A 13278-nucleotide genomic window follows, 5' to 3' on the forward strand; every position below is an offset into this window, starting at 1 on the left:
CTCCATCCTGAGGGGTGGTGGTATCACACAGTGAGAAGCTAGAGGTGGTGGAAACCCTGGGAATTTGTGTCTGAATCCAAGAATCAGGCCAGCCTAAACGTGTGTGCATTCGGTGGTTGCAGGAGGGGTGGGGAGGGGATGGTATTAGGCCTACGTTAGGAGAGGTGGTTCTAGGACTCCATCGGGTAGGAAAAGCAGAATCATACCCTTTGTGCTAAAACTGGTTTAATGAATAATACCATGCCAGAAGGAAGGAAGACTCAGGCTAGCTGAGCATTACCTCTCTCCGAGCCCTTCCTAGAAGTTCTGCTCATCAGTCTTTCAGTTGGTAATTCATCTCTAAGACCTTAAATCTTCTCCACTTTATGATTTTGGACAAGTTAAGTTTTTGTGGTTTAAATTAATACGTTAGCTGCTGATTCCACAGGTACTCGGGGGAGAGGACCTTGGAGGGTTTGTGGTAAAGCAGATACTCTTTCCGGTGGCTCTCACCATGCCTCGCAGCTTTGATGTGGTTGGCTTGGTCGGCTATTTGTGCCTTGTGGCGGGCCTTGCTGAGCCTGTAAACCTCTGGTACTGACCCCCCAAAAAGGCCCCTGTGTAATGAAAGTCCCCCTCATCTTCAGGAACATGGGCTTGTGACTGAGGCCAACGTTCATAGGGGAAGTGGGTCCGACTGAGCCCACGGTAGCCAGGATGCAGGGTGTGGAACAAGGAGGAGAGGATCTCCATGCCCGTGTGGTCGCTGAACTTCATGTCCGCATCCACACACACAAGGTAATCCGCTTCCTGGTGGAAGCGTTGCTGGGGAAAATTGATGTGCGGTGCATGGAGATGTCCTCCCAGCGGGCATGGCTCTGGACCTTGAGGATGATTGTCTGCCTTCCTTTTTGGATGTTAATGTGAGGAACGTGGTCTGGCCGGTCAGTGAAGACGTAGTCGTTCACCCTGTGTCCCGCCATGAAGTACATCTCTGCAGTTCCAGCAACATCTTCAGGTGGGTTTTGGGTCTTTTAGCAGGAAACGTGATGAATCCAATGGTGGCATTCTGGAGCCGGCACTGCTCATTCAGGATGTCAGTTTTGAAAGTCCCCTCCCAGAGGATGGGAGCCAGCCGAGGGGTCATGACAAGGACGTCCTTCCTAGAGGGTGTTAGCACCTGTGGCTGTTGATACACCATCCTTGGTAATTTTACACTTTTCAGACCATTGTGGTCTCTAACAGCCATGCTTGCATCAACCTGGACACTTTCCAGCTTCTGGCTTCTTGGGTTCAGGTAACCCTTAGACCTGAAGATAATGATGATAAGAGCTAGGAGAAGAAGAAAGGTCCCTCGATGAAGTGAACGGCATTTCTGTGTTGCAGCCAGTATGTGCATTAGCTGGGCCATGTCTGCATGACCCAAGGATGCACCTCTTGTCTCCTCCAAGATACAAGGGTACTTGTGTCTCCTAACTTTCCCCTCTCAGTGGTTGAGGCACGTTGGAGCTGATCGCCCGACCCTAAAGCACCCACACTCCCACTTCCTGCTCACTACTCCAGCAACCCAGGTTCCCCTGGGGCCTGAACCGGTGCAAGTGAGTACCTGAGCACAGGGATGTCCTGGATGCCCTTGGAGAAAGGACGGATCCGAGGAGACCCTAATAAATTTAGGTTCCTTCTGAAGTGCTGTCAAAGAAACCAGGTGTCAGGACTTAGCCAACAGACAGCTAGAACTTAAGGACGAGCAGGAAGAAGACAAGTCAGGGCCCCTGAAACAGATTCAGGGGACTGGCTCAAGGTAGACCACTGAGCAGGTAAAGGCCAGAGACTGTGATGAAAGCAAGGCAGGGCAGTAGTCACCAGTGATGCCCTGGTCAGGACTTATGGTGGGGCCCTCCCTTGTTAACAGCTGAGAGCTAAGCACTGAGTTTCCTGAAAAAATCCTCAAGGTCAAGATCAGACTGTTTTCAAGATCATATCCATACAGCTAACATGGGCAATTGCTCGGAGGCCTGATTTGGAAGCCATGGTGGAAGGAACAGAAAACCTACAGATTAGAAATGCTTTCCTTCATTCTCTTAATAATTACTTAAAATCCACTAGCATTTGCTTTTTATGCTACAGGCCTCACACCGTTGTTAGGATTAGGCTGCTGAGCTTAATGTGCATTATCTTGTTCAATCCTTACAATAAGCTTGGGGGATGGGTGCTATGTTACCCACATTGTACAGGTGGGTGACTGGCCCACAAGTACATGGCTGGCGGGTAAGTGCTGAAGCTGCCTTAGCAGCCCGATTTGAGAATATTCTGTATTCTGTCCCTTCGTCTCACTTGTGTCTTCAAGGTTTCCCTTATTGGGTTCTTTCTAAAGTCAGGTTCTTTGGTTTTCTTGCTGAGCCTTCACATGTCAGCTGTTCCTCAGATGCCTCAAGACACGGCCCTTTGTTGACGCGGGGCTTATCCTATTGCCACTTCATACACCTCCTCCCGCTGATGTCCTGGGAAACTCCAAACATGTGCCTCCTAGAAAATGAAGCCTCAGACACAGACTTCTGATGCCACACTGGGGAGCCAACAGCAGGTGAAAAAGGTCCCCTTGGTGGAGAAGGAGCACCTGCCACCTGCACCACGAAGTGGGCTGGTGCTCTCACGACACCTTGCTCTCTCTGTGACACCTTGCTCCTGCTTTCATGCAGAAGTGCTGGCTGGAGATGTGGGTTTTCAGGGGTTAAAAAGTCTTCTTAGAACAGTTCTTATTGTGTTGGAAGAGGGAGGGAAGAGTGTTCTGAGTGTCTTTTACTGCAATCATCTTCTCTTTGTGGTGTGGATCATGACATTTGCCTGGCTGTGCATAAGAATGACAGTGTACCGCCAGCCTCACGACCCTTCCACCACAGCACTTCAGGGGGTCCAGCATAGCATTAGTGACCCAGCGTAATTTTTTCCAACATCTCTGACCTGCTCACAGTTCCCCAGCAGGCCTGCCTCCTCAGAGATAACCTGCCTGGGTCCCACTAACACCACAAAGAACAAGCATAGCCCATAACAGGCAGAGAGTCCATGCAGATGACTGCAGTGAAAGGAAAAGTGACTCAGACACAACAGCAGGGCATAATCAACACCCAAAGGATACTCTCCTGATGTGCCAGGTCTGGGTGGACAAGGGATACTGCACTGCAAGGTGCTCTAGGACCTCTTCTTCATAAAATCACAACCTTCAATAGCAGAAGACACAGCTAACTTTCTTAACACAGAGAAAGAGACACACAGAGGCAGACAAAATAAGGAGACAGAGAAATTTACCCCAAATGAAATAACAGGATAAGGCCACAGCCAGAGATCTAAGTGGAACAGATATATGTGACATGCGTGATAGAGAATTTAAAGCAATGATCATAGGATACTCATGGACTTGAGAAAAGAATGGAAGGCATGAGTGAGATCCTTAACACAGAGAAGGAATAACACAGAAGAGATAAAGGGCACAATTAAACAAAATGAGAAACATAGTTGATGGAATGAACAGCTGGATGGAAGAAGTGGAGGAATGAATTAGTGACCTAGAGATAGAGTAATGGAATGGAATGAAGCTGAACAAAAAAGAGAAAAGGCTTATGTAGAATGAGAATAGACTTAGGGAACTCAGTAACTCCATTACACAATAACATTCATGTTGTAGGAATCCCAGAGAAAGAGAGAGAAAAGGGGCAGAAATTTTATTTGAAGAAATAATAGCGGCAAACTTTCCTAATCTGGTTAAGGAAACAGTACACCAGATCCAGGAGGCACAGAGAACCCCCAATAAAATTGACAAGAACAAACACACACCAAGACATAGTGCAGTTAAACTTACAAAATACAGTGATGAAGAAAACATTTTTAGAGGAGCAAGACAAAAGAAGTCATTAACCTACAAGGGAAAACCAATAAGGCTAGCAGAAGGTTTTTCAGCAGAAATTTGGTAAGCCAGAAGGGAATGGCATGATATATTCAAAGTGCTGAATGGGAAAAATCTGTAGCCAAGAATACTTTATCCAGCAAGACTATCATTCAGAATATAAAGAGAGATTAAGATTTTCCCAGGCAAACAACAACTAAAGGAGTCATAACCACTAAACCAGCACTTCAAGAAATATTATAAGGGACACTTTGAGGGGAAAGGAGAGACCAAAAGTGACAGTATGAAGGTAGGAAACACAAAAGCAGTATAAATGAATATTTCTGTAAAAAATCAGTAAAGGAACTCACCAAAAAAAGAACATAGAGTATAATAACATACATCTAAAACATGGGGAGGAGAGGAGAAAAGAATGGGTTCAAACTTAAATGACCATCAACTTCATATAGACTGCTATATGCAGAAGAGTTATATACAAATTTAATGGTAATCATATATCAAAAACCACTAATAAATATGCAAAGAATAAAGAGAAAGAAATCCAAATATATGACTAAAGAAAATCAGCAAAACATGAAAGAGAGACAAGAAAGGATCAGACAAAATCTTCAGAAACAACCACAAAACATGTAATAAAATGGAAATAAATACATATACTATCAATAATTACTTTGAATATAATTGGACTAAAAATTCCAATCAAAAGAAGGGTGAAAAGATGGATAAAAAAAACCGAGACCCATCTATATTCTGCCCACAAGAGACCCATCTTAGACCTAAACACACCTGCAGATTGAAGGTAAGAGGACGGAGAAACATCCATCACGCAAATGGATGTCAAAAGAAAGCTGGCGTAGCAATACTTACTTTGAACAAAATAGACTTTAAAACAGAGACTGTAACAAGAGCCAAAGAAGGACTCCATATAATATTAAAGGGGGCAATCCAGTGAGAAGATATAACAATTGTAAATATGTATTCACTCAACATAGGGGCATCCAAATACATCAAGCAGTTAATAACAAACATAAAGGAACTAATCAATAACAGTATAAGAATGATAGGGGACTTTAACACCCTACTTACATCAATGGACAGATCATCTAAACAAAAATCAACAAGGAAACAATGGCACTGAATGACCCACTGGACCAGATCGATTTAACAGATATATTCAGAGCATTCCACCCTAAAACAGCAGAATACACATTCTTTTCAAGTGCACGTGGAACATTCTCTAGAACAAATCATATATTAGGCCACAAAACAAACCTCAGCAAATTCAAGATAGAATTCATACTATGCATCTTTCCTGACCACAATGCTATGAAGTTAACCACAAGAAAAAAAAATCTGGAAAGACTACAAATACATGCAGGTTAAATAACTTGTTACTAAAAAATGAATGGGTCAACCAGGAAATCAAAGAGGAAATTAAAAAGTACATGGAAACAGAGGCACCTGAGTGGCTCAGCCAGTTAAGCGTCTGACTTCAGCTCAGGTCATGATCTCACAGTCCGTGAGTTCGAGCCCCGCATCAGGCTCTGTGCTGACAGCTCAGAGCCTGGAGCGTGCTTCGGATTCTGTGTCTCCCTCTCTCTCTGCCCTTCCCCTGCTCACACTCTGTCTCTCTGTCAAGAATAAATAAACATTAAAAAAAAAAAAGTTTTTAAAAAAAGTACATGGAAACAAAAGAAATGAAAACACAATGGTCCAAAATCTTTAGGATGCAGAAAAAGTGGATACCACCTACCTTAAGCAAGAAGCAAAAAATATCTCAAAATAAACAACCTAACGTTGCACCTTAAGCAATACCGGCCTACCTTAAGCAAGAAGCAAAAAATATCTCAAAATAAACAACCTAACGTTGCACCAAAAGGAGCTAGAAAAAGAACAACAAACAAACCCTAAAGTCAGCAGAAGGAAGGAAATAATAAAGATCAGAGCAGAAATAAATTATATAGAAATGAAAATAACAATAGAACAGATCAATGAGGGGCGCCTGGGTGGCTCAGTCAGTTGAGCGTCCAACTGCAGCTCAGGTCATGATCTCGCGGTTTGTGAGCTCGAGGCCCACGTTGGGCTCTGTGCTGACAACTCAGAGCCTGGAGCCTGCTTCGGATTCTGTGTCTCCCTCTCTGCCCCTCCCCGCTCATGCTCTGTCTCTCTCTCTCTCTTTCTCTCTCTCTGTCAAAAATAAATAAACGTTAAAAAAAAATTTTTTTTAATTAAAAAAAAACCAGATCAATGAAACCAGGAGCTGATTTGGTTATTTAAAAAAATGAATAAAAATGATAACCCCCTTCCTAGATTTATTAAAAAGAAAAGAGAAAGAACCCAGATAAATAAAATCACAAATGAGAGAGGAGAAATAACAACCAACACCACAGAAATACAATTATAAGAGAATATTATACAAAACTATATGCCAACAAATTGGACAACCTGGAAGAAATGGATAAATTCCTAGAAACATATAAACAACCAAAACTGAAACAGGAAGAAAACCTGAACAGACCAATAACCAGGAAAGAAACTGAACCAGCAATCAAAAACCTCCCAGCAAACAAAAGTCCAGGACCAGATGGCTTCACAGGCGTATTTTATCAAACATTTGAAGAAGAGTTAATACCTGTTATTCTCAAACCATTCCAAAAAATAGAAGAGGAAGGAGAACTTCCAAATTCATTCTATGATGCCAGCATTACCCTGATTCCAAGACCAGACAGATACGGACTCCACTTGTAAAAGAGAACTGCAGGCCAATATTCCTGATGAACATGGATGCAAAAATTCTCAATTCAAAGACTAGGAAACTCAATCCAACAATACATTAAAAGAATCATTGGCCACCTTCAAGGGATTTATTCCTGGGCTGCAAGGGTGGTTTAGTATTCACAAATCAATCAATGTGATACACCACATTAAAAAAAGAAAAGAACCGGGGCGCCTGGGTGGCGCAGTCGGTTAAGCGTCCGACTTCAGCCAGGTCACGATCTCGCGGTCCATGAGTTCGAGCCCCGCGTCAGGCTCTGGGCTGATGGCTCGGAGCCTGGAGCCTGTTTCCGATTCTGTGTCTCCCTCTCTCTCTGCCCCTCCCCCATTCATGCTCTGTCTCTCTCTGTCCCAAAAATAAATAAACGTTGAAAAAAAAAATTAAAAAAAAAAAAGAACCATATGATCCTTTCAATGGATGCACAAAAAAGCATTTGACAAAATACAACATCCATTCATGATAAAAACCCTCAACAAAGTAGGGTTAGAGGGAACATACCTCAACATGATAAAGGCCATATATGAAAAACCCACAGTTAATATCATCCTCAATGGGGAAAACCCGAGATATTTTCCTCTACATCAGGAACAAGACAGGGACATTCACCCTCACCACTGTTATTTAACAGTTTATGGGAAGTCCTAGCCACAGCAATTAGACAATAAATAAATAAATAAATAAATAAATAAATAAATAAATAAATAAAAGACATCCAAATTGGCAAGGAAGAAGTCAAATTTTCACTATTTCAAGATGATATGATAATCTATATAGAAAACCTGAAAGACTCCACCAAAAAACTGCTACAGTTTCAGTAATGTTGCAGGATACAAAATCAACGAGAACAGATACACGAATTCAGTAATGTTGAAGGATACAAAATCAACGTATAGAAATCTATTGATAGGGGCGCCTGGGTGGCACAGTCGGTTAAGCATCCGACTTCAGCCAGGTCACGATCTCGCGGTCCGTGAGTTCGAGCCCCACGTCAGGCTCTGGGTTGATGGCTCAGAGCCTGCAGCCTGTTTCCGATTCTGTGTCTCCCTTTCTCTCTGCCCCTCCCCCGTTCATGCTCTGTCTCTCTCTGTCCCCCCCCCCCAAAAAAAAACTTGAAAAAAAAAATTTAAAGAAATCTATTGATGAAGAAAATTGAAGATAACACAAAGAAATAGAAAAACATTCCATGTTCATGGATTGGGAGAACAAATATTGTTAAAATGTCTATATTACCCAAAGCAATTTATACATTTAATGTAATCCCTTACCAAAAATACGAACAGCATTTTTCACAGAGCTAGAATAAACATTCCCATCAATTCTAAAATTTGTTTGGAACCACAAAAGACCCTAAAATAGCTAAAGCAACCTTGAAAAAGAAATACAAAACCAGAGGCATCATTATTCTGAAGTTCAAGTTATATTACAAAGCTGTAGTGATCATGAGAGTATGGTACTGGCACAAAAACAGATACATAGATCAATGGAACAGAATAGAAAACCCAGAAATGAACCCACAAATATATGGTCCATTAATCTTGGACAAGGCAGGAAAGAATATCCAAATGAAAAAAGACAGGCTCCTCAACAAATGGTGTTGGGAAAACAGAACAGCAACATGCAAAAGAATCAAACTGGACCACTTTCTTACATCATACACAAAAATAAATTCGAAATGGATTAAAGACCTAAATGGGAGACAGGAAACCATCAAAATCTTAGAGAAGAACACCTCTTTGACATCGGCCATAACAACTTCTTGCTAGATATATTTCCTGAGGCAAGGGAAACAAAAGCAAAAACAAACTATTGGGACTTAATCAAAATAAAAAGTTTCTTCACAGCAAAGGCAACAATCAACAAAACTAAAAAGTAACCTACAGAATGGGAGAAGATATTTGCAGATAACAAATCTGATAAAGGGCTAGTATCCAAACAAAATATATAAAGATCTTATAAAACTCAACACTCAAAAAAATGAATAATCCAATTAAAAAATGGGCTGAAGACATGAATAGACATTTTTCCAAAGAAGACCTAATGACACATGAGGCCAACAGACACATGAAGAGAGGCTCAACACCACCCATCATCCAAGGAAACATAAATAAAACCACACTGAAATATCACCTCACACCAGTCAGAATGGCTAAAACAACAGGTGTTGGTGAGGATGTGGAGAAAGGGGAACCCTCATGCACTGTTGGTGGGAATGCAAACTGGTGCAGCCACTTTTCCTTATTGTTTTCTTAATACCATTTTCTTTTCTCTAGCTACTTTACTGTAGGAATACAGTACATAACACATATTACAAAATACATGTTAATCAACTGTTTGCATTATCAGTAAGTCTTCCAGTCAACAGATGACTCAAAAGATACATTATTTTGCAGCTGGGTCTTACAGAGAAAAGATCTCAGGATCCCCCAGGATTTCCCTACATTTAAAAAGGGCCACTCCTCAGTAATGAGGGATCTGAAAAATAAGCATCGTGAGATTAGTGATCCTTCTGAAATGAAAGGAGGAAAGTTCATTCCCTAATCTTCTAGGTTAGGTTAGGTTCCTTCCAAAGCTTACATCACAGAGCAAAGAGGACATGCAGTAATTCATTTTGGAAGTCCTAGAAATGCTATTCTTGGAGAGCCAATCTCATTGGATCCCCACTTCTTTCCTCCCCCAGTTTTATGCATAGCCCCACCCCCATGGTGTGTCAGTGCCCCATCCCCCACATTGTTCAAGGGTCAGACATAATACAAATCCTTCTCAAACTTCCCAAAAACCAGGAGAGGAGGAAACACCTCCACATTCATTTTACAAGGCCAGCATTACCCTGATAATAAAACCAGACAAGGACACTACAAGAAAAGAAAAACAGGCCAATATCCTGATGAACGTGGATTCAAAAACTCTCATCAAAATATTAGGACAACAAATTCAACAGTACATTATAAGGATTATATACCATGATCAAGTGAGATTTATTCCATGGATTCAAGAATGATTTGGGGCGCTTGGGTGGCTCAGTCAGTTGAGCGTCCGACTTCGGCTCAGGTCATGATCTCGCGGTCCCCGTGTCGGGCCCTGTGCTGACAGCTTGGAGCCTGGAGCCTGTTTCGGATTCCGTGTCTCCCTCTCTCTCTGACCCTCCCCCGTTCATGCTCTGTCTCTCTCTGTCTCAAAAATTAAATAAACGTTAAAAAAAAATCTTTTTTAAAAAATGATTCAACGTGGGGTGCCTGGATGGGTCAACTGGTTAAGCATCCAACTTTTGGTTTCTGCTCAGGTCATGATCTCATGGTTTGTGAGTTTAAGCCCCACATCTGGCTTGGCATGATCAGTGTGGAACGTCCTTGGGATTCTCTCTCTCCTTCTTTCCCTGCCCCTCCCCCACTTGTTTGCATGCTCTCTCGCTCTCAAAATACTTAAAAAAAAAAAAAAAAGAATGATTCAACATCCACAAATTAATCAATGTGATACACCATATTAACAAAATGAAGGATAAAAATCATAAATCATCTCAATAGATGTAGAAAAAACATTTGAAAATATTTAACATCCTTTTGTGACAAAATTCTCAACCAACTGGGTACAGAGGAATGTACCTCAACATTATAAAGGCCACGTATGATAAGACCACAAGTAACATTACACTGCATGGTGAAAAGCTAAAAGCTTTTCCTGTAAGATCAGAAACAAGTCAAGGATGCCGATTGTCTCCACTTTATTCAACATAGTAGAAGGTCCTAGATCAATCATTAGATAAAAAATAGAAATGAAAGACACCTAAATAAGAAAGGAAGGAATAAAATTTTCTCTATTTACAGATAACATATTAAATACAGAAAAGAGTCCATCAAAAAACCATTAAAATAAATTAATTCAGTAACGTTGCAGAATATAAAATCAATATATAAAAATTGGCTGCATTTTTATAGACTAACAAAAAGAGTAATTATGAAAAATCCCATTCACAAAAGCATCACAAAGACTAAAATATTTAGGAATAAATTTAACCAAGAAGGTAAAAAGATCTATATGCTGAAAACTACACAAATTGATGAACGAAACTGAAGAAGTCACAAATAAGTGATATTATGTGCTTATGTGCTTAATAAGATATTATGTGCTTATAGAGTGGAATAATTAATGTCATGAAAATGTCTGTATTACCCAATGTGATTTACAAATTCAGCGCAATTCCTATCAAAATTCTAATGGCATTTTTCACAGAAAAAAAAAATCCTAAAATTTGTACAGAATCACAAAAGACCCCAAATAGTCAAGGCAATCTTGAGGAGTAACAAAGCTGTACTTACCTGGCAGGAGAGATACCATGATCATGAAGGTGGTTTTCCTGGGGCAAGGCTTATCCATTGCACTCTGAATGTACTGATCTCTGTGATTTTCTCAAATGTGGGAAATTAAACAGACTCTTAACTATAGAAAACAAACTGATGGTTACTAGAGGGGAGGTGGGCAGGGGTATGGGTTAAATAGGTGATGGGTATTAAGGAGGGCACTTGTAATGAACACTGGGTGTTGTATGTAAGTGATGAATCACTAAATTCTACACCTGAAACGAATATCACACTGTATTTTAACTAACTGGAATTCAAATAAAAACTTGGAGGGGCACCTGGGTGGCTCAGTCAGTCTGACTTCAGCTCAGGTCACTATCTCACAGACCATGAGTTCGAGCCCACATTGGGCTGTGTACTGACAGCTCAGGGCCTGGAGCCTACTTTGAGTTTTGTGTCTCCCTCTCTCTTCACCCCTCCCCTGCTCTCTCTCTCTCTCTCTCTCTCTCTCTCTCTCTCTCACTCTCTCTCTCTCAAAAATAAATAAACATTAAAGGGCACCTGGGTGGCTCAGTTGGTTAAGCCTCCAACTTCGGCTCAGGTCGTGATTTCATGGTTCGTGAGTTTGAGCCCTGCATCAGGCTCTGTGCTGACAGCTCAGAGCCTGAAGTCTGCTTCAGATTCTGTGTCTCCCTCTTTCTCTGCATCTCCCCTGCTCACACTGTCTCTGTCTCAAAAATAAAAATAAACATTAAAAAATTTTTTTAATAAAATAAAAACTTGGAAAAAAAAGAAATAAACACTTCCTAATTTCAAACTATATTATGAAGCTATGGTAATCAAAACAGTATGGTATTGGCATAAAAGAAGACACAGAGACCAATGTAATAGAATAAAGAGCCCAGAAATAAACCCATTCATACATGGTCAATTAATTTACAACAAAGGGGCCAAGAATATACAATGGAGAAAGGATATTCTCTTCAATAAATGGTTCTAGGATAAGCAGAAAACTACATGCAAAAGAATGAGACTAGACCCCTCTATTACAGCATGCACAAAAAGCAATTCAAAATGCATTAAAGATTTGACTATAAGACTTGAAAACATAAAACTCCTAGAAAACATAGGAGGTAAGCTCCTTGACATCAGTCTAGGCAATAATTTTTGTATTTGACATCAAAAGCAAAAGCAGCAGGGGCACCTGGGTGGCGCAGTCAATTAAGCCCCTGACTCTTGATCTTGGCTCAGGTCATGATCTCACAGTTGGTGAGTTCAAGTCCCACATCGGCTCTGTGCTGACAGTACAGCACCTAGCTTGGGATTCTGTCTCTTCTTCTGTCTGCCCCTCCCCCACTTGTGTTTTTTTCCCTCTCTCCTCTCAAAATTAAAAAAAAAAAGTAACTTAAAAAAATAAAAAATCAAAGGCAGCAAAAACTAAAATAAACAAGTGGAACTACATCAAACAAACAAACACTGTACAGCAAAGGAAATCATCAATAAAATGAAAAGGCCAAATGGGAGAAAATATTTGCAAACTTGTAACAGGTAAGAGGTTAATATCTAAAATATATAAAGAGCCCAAAACATAAAGAATATATAACTATATACACAACTCAATAGTACAAAAACCAAACAATTCAATTAAAAAATGGGCAGAAGGTCTGAATAGATATTTTTCAAAGGATGATGTATAGATGGCCAAAAGGTACACAAAAAGGTACAAAGTCAGTAATCATCAGGAGAATGCAAATCAAAATCACAATGAGATATCACTTCACACCTGTCAGAATGACTGTCATGAAAAAGATAAGAGATTAACAAGTATTGGTGAGAATGTGGAGAAAAGGGAATCTTTGTGCACTGCTGGTGGGTGTTTAAGTTGGTGTAGCCACTATGCAAAACATTATAGAGATTCCTCAAAAATGATAAACAGAACTACCATTTCTGGGTATATATCTAAAGAAAATACAAATAGGATCTTGAAGAGCCATTTCTACTCTCATGTTCACTGCAGCATCATTCACAATTGCCACAATATAGAAACAACCTAAGTGTCCATCAATGGATGAAGAGATGAAGATGTGAATATATATACAGGAATTCTAAATATGTATTTAATTCAATATATTTAATTCAGCAGTAAGTAAGAAGAAAATCTTGCCATTTGCCACAATGTGGATTTCACCTTGAGGACATTGTGCTAAATGAAACATGTCAGGCCAAGAAAGATAAATACTGTATGATATCACTTATATGTAGAATCTAAAAAAGTCAAACTCATGGAAACAGAGAAAAGAATGGTGGCTTTCCCGGGGCTTGGGGGT

The 13278-nt window shown here is 40.5% G+C and overlaps 2 pseudogenes; one reads left to right on the top strand and one right to left on the bottom strand.

The window, feature by feature from the left end:
• Nucleotides 1-349: 349 nt before the first annotated feature.
• On the bottom strand, nt 350-1268 carry LOC121011405 (histo-blood group ABO system transferase-like; annotated as a pseudogene).
• Nucleotides 1269-10961: 9693 nt separating this feature from the next.
• On the top strand, nt 10962-11091 carry LOC121011658 (uncharacterized; annotated as a pseudogene).
• Nucleotides 11092-13278: the final 2187 nt, after the last annotated feature.

This window comes from Herpailurus yagouaroundi, unplaced genomic scaffold (genome assembly GCF_014898765.1).
Source record: "Herpailurus yagouaroundi ecotype Mexico unplaced genomic scaffold, PumYag 194, whole genome shotgun sequence".
Taxonomy (NCBI): Eukaryota; Metazoa; Chordata; class Mammalia; order Carnivora; family Felidae; genus Herpailurus; species Herpailurus yagouaroundi.